Genomic DNA, 12,357 nt, shown 5'->3' with positions numbered 1-12,357 from the left:
AGAAAATTATAAAATTACAAAAAATCTAAAAGTAAAAATTTCCAAAATTTCCAGAAAAATTAGATTGATTTTAATCTAAAATTCAAAATCAAAGATTTTAGAATTTCAAAGAAAATTAAATTAAACTTTCAAAAAATTATAAAATTACGAAAAATCTAGAATTAAAGATCACCAAAATTTTCAGAAAAATTAAGTCGATTTTTCATTAGTATACAAAATAAAGTACCTAAAATCCAAAATTAAAAATCCTTAAAACTTTCCAAAAAAAAAAAAAAAAAAAAAAAAAAAAAAAAAAAAACTAAAATTCCAGCTTCTAAAATTCCAAGAAAAATCCAATTGCTCCTTCAGAAGTTAAAAAAAAAAAATTCAAAATTAACGATCATTTGAAAAAAAAACCAAATCCAAATGAACAAACTTAATTCTTGCCCCTAAGCGATCGACAGAAACTTACAACGAGACCCATCCACAAAAACCACGACAACCGATTCTTTGGCAGAGTGTCGCACGTACCGCGAATTTCCGTGGACGGAATGAACGACGCCTGGTAAACCATTCGAACGGCTTTTTGCGATCGTACACGGACCGGTTAGTGGGTGAGAAGTGGCTTATAGTGTGGCCGTGTACCAGAGCCGGCGTGTTTGGACTAAATCCGCACTACTCCGGCTAAGAGCCATGGCGTGTAGCCCTAATGGCAATGTTGACGAGTGAAATTTACCTGAAAATCGCGTTACCCGCGAAGTTTCGTCCGCACCGGTGTCTCTCTGTTTTGCACGGGGAAAGAGAGAGAGAGAGAGAGAGAAGTGAGGTAGGAGTGAAACTTTGGCGGAGGAATTCAAGGCACGACATGCGCGGTCCAAGTTCTCTCTGAAATTGAATTGAAACTGCATGAAGAAGAGGAGATATGATGTAGATGTGTGGTCGATGGGATGGGAAATTTATTATTATGCTAAATGAGTTTTTGTTGAGTTTTATTTTGGAAATGTTGATGACCATGTGGAAAATGTTATTTAATGGTGAATGAAGAGAGGAATAGAGGTTTCAATAGTGAAAATTGTGAAATGTATAATTCTGTTAAGTAAGTAGATGAATTGTATATATTTGAATGTTGAAATATAAACACATAGAGAATGAAAAGGTATTAGGAAGAAGAAATGGCATAATTGATGGAAAAAATTTATTGATGATGATTTAAATGATGAATTGCTTTTAATGTATTTTGGAAACTTTGTAATAGTATTACTTATGGTTATTATATAAAAAAGAGGTAGATTTTCAAATAATCATATTATTATTGTTTTATTCTTTGAATAAAATTGAAAATATATATTTCTATTAAACAAATAGTGTATTCTATTAAACAAATAGAGTATTGTCTATATTTGAATGAAGAAGAAAAGATAATGGTATGTAGTTGATAGAAGAAACTTATTAGTTTGAATTATAAGTTTCTTTAAATATTCTTTTAATATTCTTAAATATTTCTTTAAATATTGGAAAAATATTACTTATAGTCATTAATGAAGAAGAGACAAAGTTTCAATAGAGATATTATTTTTTTTTAATAAAATTGAAAATGGATATTTCTATATATAAAAACATAGATGAATATTGTTTACATTTAAATATTAATTATTTAGAAGTGTTTAATTTACTTAAATGTAAAAACACAGAGAGAATGGAAAACTAAACCATTAAGAAGAAAAAATGATATATTTGATGAAATTTATTAGCTTAAATAATGAATTCTTTTGATGATTTTAATGGTGAATGATAAGTTCCTTCAGTTTTGATAGTTGATGTATTTTGAAAATATTGGAAAATGTTATTTATGATTGTTACCAATTTTGTTCCAAATAATAATTTAAAAATTAAGGACATTAATGCAAGAATTAAGTCACAATATTTTTCTATTTTTAATAAAATTTAANTTATATATTATATATTATATATTATATTATTATATAATAATATAATATTATTATTTTTTATTTCCAATATGAATTCAATTAAGAATATTTGAAGTTTACTTAAAACCAATCACATACAAATCATTATTTGTCACGTTAGCTAATTTAAAGTAAAAAATTTTGAATATTTGATAAAAATTATCCAAAAATACGACAAATCAAAATAACAGAATATATGTATACTATAATAATTAATAAAACCTAATCAATTAATAGAAATTATTATTAAATATCCTAACTAAAACAAAAAAATACAGTAATTAGTTTTCTAATTAAAACCTCATCTAATCTCATCTAATTTCTGCTTCCTTTAACATTACATAAACTTTCAGAAGAAAATCTTTAACAAAACTCTTACCATTCACAAGACTCGACTAAATTTCTTCCATCCACTCATTCTTTCATGCCACGAGACATCAGGACGAGTATCGTTAACGAAGTATCGCGGCAGAATAGAGATTGAAATTCAATCTCGCGGCACAATGGCGTCGCGTCTTCCTCGTTGCAATATTCTTTCGTTGTTTTATGTCTACTTGTTCCGCCTCGAACCGTGTTTCGTAGAAGTTTCCGGCTTTTAGCCGCATAAACTGGCTTTCCTTTTCCTTTTTCTCTTTTTTTCCTTTTTTTTTCTTTTTTTTTTTTTTTTTTTTTTTTTTTTTTTTTAGTACAATCGCGAAGTTTCAACGTCAACGTCTTTCAAGCGAGACCGACGACCTCTTGAATTTTCAACCACTTTTATCCAGCACCATCCTCGACTTATCGCACCCTCCATGAAAGATTTCGCCCGTTTGCCCCTCGCGTTCCTTCGAATGTATACGGTCAGCTGTTCTCTATTTATGTCTAGTTTCCGTGATTTTTCAAGAAATTGTGTTGCGAAGAAGAATTTTAGAAACGTTTGTTTCGATCGTATTTGAAGAATTGATGAGTTTTTTTTTGCAGCAAGAAACCATTTTAAGGGAAGGAAGTAGAACAAAATATTAATTGAAAAAATATAAATTTTTTTCACGTGATAATTGTTACAATTATTCTCTTCAAATTTTTCTATTTTACATGAAAAGTATCAAAAGAATAATTAATATTTGTTAATAAAACATAATTTATTGTTTTATTAAATTAATTAATCAAAAATGTTTTGTATTAAATTTAAGAAAAAAACATCTTTATTATATGCAATAGCTCAAACTTTTTAGGTATGTTACACATAAGAATTAAAAAAATTATTAAAAATAAATCTTTTTATTGTTGCAAAGTCTCCAATTATGGCAGGATGTTTTAAATGTTAGGAAAAATTCTAATTCTATTTTATTATTATTTTATTATTTTTATTCTGGATATTTTTACCATTTACTATTAATACCATGGTAAAATTACTAAACGTATATTAAAATAGAAAATGGATCATAATCATGATCATGATCATCTCGATTGTTTTTATTGTTTATACCTTTTTCAAAATTGATATAATAGATTTCGAAGAATTTTCAAGATAACATATATACATTCTATTTTAAATTATTAAATATATTAAAATTCACTATTTTTGCCAGTTCTTTTAGCAGGAAAGAATTATTTTCAAACAATATTTGACATTGTTATTGAAATGTGAAAAATAAAGAAAAAATATTTTTCATTTTCTCTTTCTAAAAATCTAAAAGTCGTTTAATGAACTTGAAAAAAAAATATTTCAATTTCAAAAATTATCGAAAATTTAATTTACAACGATTATTATCCCACATTTTCCATCAATTTCCAATAATTATATACGCATTTTCCAAAAGAAATTCAAAATCAATTATTACGAAGTCCACTATCATAAACTAAAGTAACTAGCATTGATCTTGTTTACCACCGGGTATAGAGAAAATTAAACATCCTTCTAATCTAATATCACAACAACAACGGAACGAAATTGCATGCATCGTGCAATCGTGCGCCGTTTATATAATGTAACGTTATTACTGTTTATTTATTTTGCGTCCACTTGCGTCCCAGATTTCCCTTCCAACCCACTTTTCACCGGTTTTAAGTTTATTACCGCCCCGTTTGCAAACGTATTTTCCAAAATATTGTTTCAAATATCAATTTTTTTCAAAGTGTAATTTTTCTAAGACAGATGGTACATGCAGTGATGTTGCGCGAGAATAGTAGAGTTGCCATTTTTAAAAATTGAGAATTTGGAGGATTTCATCTTGAAACAATGTGATCTTGAGACAATTATATCAATTTCAATGATAATCAGAATTATTCTACTCGAGAAATATTATTACGAACATTCGTGGATCAGCTTTTTGAGAATAATGGATTTTATGGATAGTCAATCTAATTTTAAGAATTTTCCTTGAATTGTTGTTGGATCAGATGTCATTGGCCGCTCGTGTAACCTATGATCTTGCGAGATGAGCATGGAGAGGGTTTAAAGAAATGGTGGCACAGTGAGTTAACACAGAATAATAGGAACTAATTGGACAAAATTATTTTTTATTTTTTGAGCATGAGCTACATATAGAGATTTAATTTTTAGAAATAATACTGCTTTTTATTATAATTTATTATTTCGCTGAAAATGTATATGTAAAAGTATGATTAAATATATAATAATAAAATAGAGAAGAAAATACATAATAATTGATATATAAAAAATATATAAATATACAAATATTTGTGATTTAAATCTTTAAATTGTAAAGAATTACATATACAAAGAGTTTATTTTCTTTCGAAATGCCTCTATCGTAGTTCGATAATATATACTAACTGGATAAAATTTATTTTTAAATGTATAAAAAAATAATTGTTTCAATTAATATATATATATAACTATACATTGAAACTCTTTTAAATGTATTAAAATTTTAAATCGTTTTTTTAAATATTTACAAATTAAACAAAATATAGCCAGAGAATTGATAACTGATCGATATTTCGATACTTGAGAAATATTTTATAAATTTTTTAAGAAACGTTTAAATTTCAATTTTATAACGGATATAACATCTCAAAACATCTATTTTAATTTAAATTAAAATAGTTATAAATTATTAATAAATTTTTGTTTTTTTTTTCATATTAGAATTTCACACCATGTGTAATATTTTGTTAATGATTTTTTATATGTTCCATGTTGTTCCACGCAATAACAATTGAATGTATGAAAAGTAGAAACTCTTTTTCACTGCCATATTTGATTTGCAAAACTAAATTAAAATTAATTTTAATATACAGTCGGCCATGATATATACAGGCATAATCTAGCAAATTCTTTGATATAGGTATTAATATTTCTGGATCAATTTTAAGCTACGTTATATTATAATATATGGATTTCTATTATTGTTTATTTATTATATTTTGGAGAAATAAATAATAATAATATTTTTAATTGGCAATTTTTTTTTATTTCTTTCAATTTTTGACATGCAGTATGTCTTTTTACAGTACTTTTTTCATTTTATAATTTTCAGTTTTATCGTTTTTATTTTGTTAAATTATCATTGTTTAGATTTATATCTGGCCCATGTCTATCGAATAATTTATATAATAGATTTGTCGAAAACATTTCATAGCAAATAGTTATAACTTCTTTTTTTAAATAATTTTTAATAATTTTTTAATATGTGTTTCATCCGTTTAAATTGTAACATTTGTACGTATTCTATTACATTTTGTGATCATTATTTTTAAATATAGCTTGCAAATGAATTTTTTTAAAATATCCATTTTAAAAATCTTGAAAAAATTATTGTCTATTGCAAGGTTAAAATTAATATAAAATATACAATATATATTATTATCTTCAACAACAAATAATATTTCTTTTTTAACTTTTAATTTTTTTATTTAAAAACATTACATTTTTGAATCTGCATTACAATAATATAAAATATATTTTTTCTCAAATTTCTATCTAAGCAACGATGTTACTTTTTTTTTTTTTTTTGCATATTCTATTTTCAGAATCTACAATCTCTGAATAAAGGATCTACTATGTTAAACAATTTATTCGATACGCAAGACCATTTTCCATTAATTTTTATTTACGAATATGGGTCACAAATCGACGTGTATCAACGCCTTTGTTATTAAGAGCCACCCTTTTAATATTCCTTTCCATCCAATGTTTTCTGAAAATGTCGTCGCACGATAAAATATTGAAAAATATTCGCGTCAACAACGTTGGCCGCGATCTATACCCGATATTGCAATTTTTCTCCTCCCTCCATAGAGGGCGCTTGCGTGTTGTACGACGAATTAATTAAAAATGTAATGCAACCAATGTGTTCAAAAGTATCGAGCGAAATACCATTATCAAACGGTTCCTTAATTAAAAAATACCTTCGACACTTTGGTATAGGTATTTCGAGGAATCGATTACGCGAAATCGATACGTTCTTGATCGACGATCGAATTTTTCTAGAATTAAAATTTTTGAAATATGTATAATCTTTAAATAGATAGTTGATTTATTATTTTTATTTTCTTTTTGTTTTTAATATTTGATGAAACGTTGAAGTTAAATAATGCAGAATTATTCGTGGTTCTATTGTGTTTTATTTTTCGATAAAATAATTGGAATATCTTTTAGAAAAATATATATAATTTTGAAAGTAAATATATGAAGGTGTAAAAAAGAATTCGAAATTTTTCATCCCTGTTTCTCGATTATTTTTAACGGTATAAATCTGGAAAAATATCATTGCGTTTTATTTTCTACGACAATAATGTAACACATATGTCTTTGTTCTCGAAAATAAAAAGTATATCTTATCAGTTTAAATAATACTGTGTTTTATATCTGTGATAATGATATAAAATATGATAAACAATTGTAGGAAAATATTATCAAGATTATATTAAAAAAATAAATTTAAAGTATGGAATTCTTTTTTTCATTCGATGTTTCAAAGTAAATCGAGTTTTTGAAAATTTTTCAAGAAGATGAATATTGAAAAAGTAGATTTTTCTTTGAAATAATATTAGTATTTAGATAGAGAAATAAAATTTCAAATATATCCTTTAACACCAATTTGTACAAATAATACTTTTTTTTTTTTTTTAATTATAAAATATTTTATAGGAAAGTATTTCGAATAAGCAGTTTTCGATCTTAATATTCTATATTACAATTAATATAATTTTAAAATTACTGTATTATTGATTAAGCTTATTTAATCAATTGTATTCATGTTATATTAACTTATAATTAATCAAGCACTATACTAGAGTGTACGCAAGAGAACATGTCGAGAGCTCTATCGGTTGTTCTAGAACAAAAGAGAATAAAACAAAAGAAAAGGCAGGAAGGAGAAACTGAACAATAGTGAACGCCTAAGGGCAGCACCAACTCGCAAGATACCTATCTTAAATTAAAAACAATAACAATTAAAAATATAGGAAACACAACTCTTTTCATACAATAATATGTATAGAAACGATCAATTTAAACGTAAGATTTTATTTTTCTATCTTCTATTTTCGATAATAAGTTAATTAAAATATTATTTACTTTTAAAAAATAATTTTAATTCAGCAAATGATATTTTCAAATGATATTAGATTCAAGTATAGTTCATAATATTTTCATGTATCGCTTGCATGAAAATATTTTAGTAATTCGAATTTCCCGCCTAGAATATTCTAGAGATTTTTGTACAGTACTCCCATCTATCGGCAATTGTCCACAGCATGTACCAAACACGCGACTGATCTTCTCTTTTTACTTTATATACTCTTAAATACTCTTTGTCTCTGCAAATAATTCAATCTATTAAATAATTTTAATCACAGTTTACTTCGTTTCAAATTATTGAAATTATTTTCTTCTGAAATCTAAAAATCAAACGATTCGAAAATAGGAGATACACATTGTAAGACAGATTTTTATTAACCCATTCGATGGATGGATTTCCTAACTTTTCCAAAAAATTATGAAATGAATCTTTTATTCTCTCATTCGATTCGATTTTTTTCAAAAAACCGTTCCGTCATTTTTTCAAAAGGTCTATATATATATATCTTAAAAAATCTTAAAAATTTTTCCCAAAAAATTCGAAATGTGAAAACTTAGGTCTCGAATTCGTACAAAGTGCACAGTTTCTTAGGAGTGACTTGCGTGTCTCTCTTCTCTTTGAAATTGAAATTCCGAAATTTGCGCTCCACGTGGCGTGGAAACGAGCGAGTAAGTGAATCCCTCGGCTTAATCGATTATCCGCACTGTTGTGCGACAAACGTATTTCCCGCGATTACTATAACAGGCTTTCACCTGCGTTTTAGGTAACACCCATTAACGAAATTACGCCGTTTGCATACGGGACGCAGTATTTCAACGTCGCTTGCGCGCCATGTGCCTTGAGACTGTTATGGGGAGACAATGTTTCTCTTGTGTTGGGCTTCTGTCTTCGTTTTAATCCTGTTATGATACAATTTTCTGAGAAATTATGCATGCTATTTACAATGTAATGGTGATTTTTTTTTCATTGATAATGAAAATTATTATTAAATCTTTTTTTATGTTTCTTTTCTATATGTTGTCTGATTATTATCATGATCGTACAGGTTTTAAAAGAAATTTGAGCGAATAAAAGAGACAAATTGATAAGGTAGAGAAAATTGTTAAACAGAAATCTTGTGATGATTTTTAAAACTGTTGTATGAACTCATATAACATATAAATATATATAATTATACAAAATAAAAAAATTCTCGAAAATTCTTTGCAATTTATAAAATAATATTGTACAGGTTTTGTAATATATTATTACATATTTTTCTCATAGTTTCCCTATCGTTTAAAAAATTTAATCATCAAATTTTCTATCATTTAAAAGATTTCTTTAAAAGATGCTTGAAAGAATGTTGATTAAAATAATTTATAATGACGTATTTACTTGATATGATTTTATATCGAATTAATATTCAAGCTTTTAATTACAGATTAAGAAGATTAAGAATTAATAAAAGAATGAATGAGAATAAGTGATGTAATAATATTTTCAGAATTATTTACAGAGTTAATCGATATATATATTTTTCTTTGAGTTTAAGTGTATTATCATTAATTCATTCAAATTTCAATTTTTCATCACGAATAATCATCAAACATGAATTATTATCCGTCAAGAATCATAAGAAAAATAATTCTCATAAGAAATTCTTCCATCGTTTTCTTAATCGATACTGCAGCAATTATTAAAGATATCGTAATTGGTGGCATAGCATGGTTGTTAAAGATATTTTTAATTGGAGGATCAAGGTGTTCGGAGTAATTGGGTTTAAGGAGTCCTGTAACTAGTTTTCGTATTAATTGGGATTTCGGATTATGGAGGGATTAAAACTTGGGATTGGCGAATCAGTTTAATTAACTTTCTTTTCCGGTTCGTAATTCCCTAAGTTATCGATCATTCGTCCCCCAATGATTTATTTTTTGTGGAATTGTGGATCTGCAGTGATAAGAAATAATTTTTTGTGAATCGATAAGTAACGAGAATAAAAAGCAGATTTTATTTTTAACGATTGAATCGAATTGTATTCATTATTTTTAATATAAAAAACATATTATTGAATTGGAAAAGAATTTTCAAAATTTTAGTGGCTTTAACATTTTATAACGTCATTCATAGTGGCGTCATATCATTTTTAAATCTTATTTCTGCCCTTATTCCTTTGTAACACAAAAAGTCTACGATAATTTGTTGTTTTATTACAATTTATTATTTAATGGAATAAGAATTATTATTTGTTGAAGATTTTAAGATTAAAGAAAGTATAGGTGTAGAGATTATCAAGCTTGTTATTAAAATTTTTAATGAAAACGAAATAACGAGAGATATAAATTTCCAGATTTCGTGTATTTAATACATTCAGATTAATTGTTTTCATTTTCGAGGAAAATATTTTAAACGAAGAATTTTAATTACATTTTTAAAAATATTGTTTTTAATCGTATTCCACTCGTATATTTTTTATTTCAATCGGCGCTATTAAATAAACCATTTATCATTTGTAGAAAAATCATTTCTACTATAATTGCTTATTCAATGTTTGAAACATTACAGAAAGTAATCCAAATATCATAACTGAACTGATTTTATTTATTTTTTCACTTTATTTTGAATTTATCATTTCTAGTACTAGTTCTAGTTTTATTTTTAACTTTTTATTAATTGTTTATTGTTGGTTATTTTGGTTATTAGAAATTATTTAGTTGTTTATAATGATTAATTAAATAAATTAATAAATATATATAAAGATTAATTAATTCAATATTTCTTTTCACAAATTTTTGCTTACATACAAAATTTTTCATTCTAACATTCATTCTAATTTGATATTATATTATTATAGTATTAAAATACGCGCTAAAAAAATTCCAAAATTTTTAAAATCGCAATGATAAAACAATCGTTCACAATCAAATCGAAATTATACGATTTATTTTCCATTTAAAAATCGAAGATAAAGAACGATAAAACAACATTTCAAATTGAATTTCGAACTTTTCAAAAATGTTGATGCCGATAATCGTCTTCCACATTTAAAGTATAAATTTCCACAAGTTATCGAATTGCGCACTCGTGCCTCTGGCGTAAAGGGAACGATACGATCTCTACCCATTTACCTACGAAAAAGCTAATTATACCAGAATATGCGCCATTCGAGACTATTCAAACTCTTATCTGAAACATTTATTAATATTATCAAAAACAAACGAAATATTCCAATATGATAAAATGGGCCACCTTGAACAATATTTATTATTTTTAAAATGATTTCAGTATATATATCGATATTTCCAATTTATCATTTCGAGCACATACTCTCTTTTCTTCATCTGAACTAACTCAATTATAGAATCATATTCTTAAGAGTTTGTATAATTTGGATTCTATTTCAATTTATATTTCTTTGCTCTTATAATTTTTATCTCTTATTCTCTTTTCCTTTTCCAGCTTCTTCTTCATTTTTTCTGTAAAATTTCATTGATTAAGTCAGTTGCTAATCAAATTCAGATAATTTGTTATCCTTGTTTTTTTGAAGAATAGAATTTGCATTTTTAAAAATAGTAAACATAGATTACAATCTTTAGCACTACATTATACACTCATTATTATTGTTATTATTATTGTTATTGCTAGTTAACATTCCAATTGCTGTAAATATATCTATTTAATTGTGGATTGCACCTCTGATACCATTTCACCAGAAAATATAGGGTACATCAGGGAATGTAATGTAACTAAATATAATAAATATTAGTAAATATACTACATATTAATCTAAATTTGGAATAAATGATGAAAAAGTAGAGATAGTTAATCCAATGTTAGGTCTTTTGAATTCTAATTCTAATCAGATAATTCTTAAATTCAATATCTTCAACTTAATTCTAACTTTCCATTTAAACAAGATAAACAGTTCAATCTTTCAACATCAAAGTTCTGTAAAGTCAAGGATACTTGTCACATTTTTCATTAACAATCTGAATATTACTCGACGTACGGTTAATTAATCATGACTCATTAAATCTAATAAATAAATAATATTTTTATATAAAAATTTTTCTTATTAATTAAAATATCCCAACATAATCATATTCTAAAATATCATCATCACCCCCAATCTATCCTGTGCAAATAAATTGGCGGATAAATTGCTTCGTTCCTTTCATTTCCTCCTCTATTTCCTTCCCGCTCAATAATCATCGCAAATTAACAACGTACATATGGGCAGTGAAAACAATAAATAAAATATACGGATTTAATTGAATAAATATATTTAATTACATTGCGCTATCTGTTACATTTGAAGTATGATATGACATTCAATAATGATAAAAGCACAAATAAAATTTCACTGAATTTTAAATTCTATAACAGTATATTCGTCACGAGAATATTTTTCTTTTTATATATCAGCATAATGATTCCTATCTAAATGTATCAAAATATTATCAAGACGCCATTTTTTATTTATTAATAATTTCAAGTACCATTTTCGTACGAAAAAGAATTATTCTTATTTAATAACAACTTTTTGGAAGAATCAATATTTCAAAGTCACAACCTTCCCCTCCTCCCCCCCTCCCTCCCTCCCTGTTCAACCTGTACAATAAACTTTGGCGGATATCGAGGCCGGGTCGAGTTTATTTTCACCACTTTGCTCCTCGTTCTTGTCATTTCCCCTTTTGCTCGATTTTCGGTTATTCCGCCTGCCCCAGCTATCTAGTCAAGGGAAACAAACCTCGTGAAGGCGTCTGCGCTCATTAGAGCGGGCCGTGCGTCGCCTACAGAATTAATTTAAGATTTCGTGAGTTATCGAGAGGGAGTGTGGAATTTTCCGGGAATTTTCCCCCGTCGTGCAAGATTTCGACGGTCGACTTCTTGGCGAGCGGTGA

At 26.4% G+C, this 12,357-nt stretch overlaps 1 long non-coding RNA gene across 1 annotated transcript in view; it reads left to right on the top strand.

Moving 5' to 3' along the window:
• Window positions 1-12,357, top strand: part of LOC102678264 — a 52,463-nt gene that overhangs the window by 31,623 nt on the left and 8,483 nt on the right. The window lies entirely within an intron of this gene.

The sequence above is a fragment of the Apis dorsata genome, unplaced genomic scaffold, assembly GCF_000469605.1.
Source record: "Apis dorsata unplaced genomic scaffold, Apis dorsata 1.3 scaffold_381, whole genome shotgun sequence".
Lineage (NCBI taxonomy): Eukaryota > Metazoa > Arthropoda > Insecta > Hymenoptera > Apidae > Apis > Apis dorsata.
Note: the sequence above shows the minus strand (reverse complement) of the source record. Positions and strands in the feature narration are given on the sequence as shown.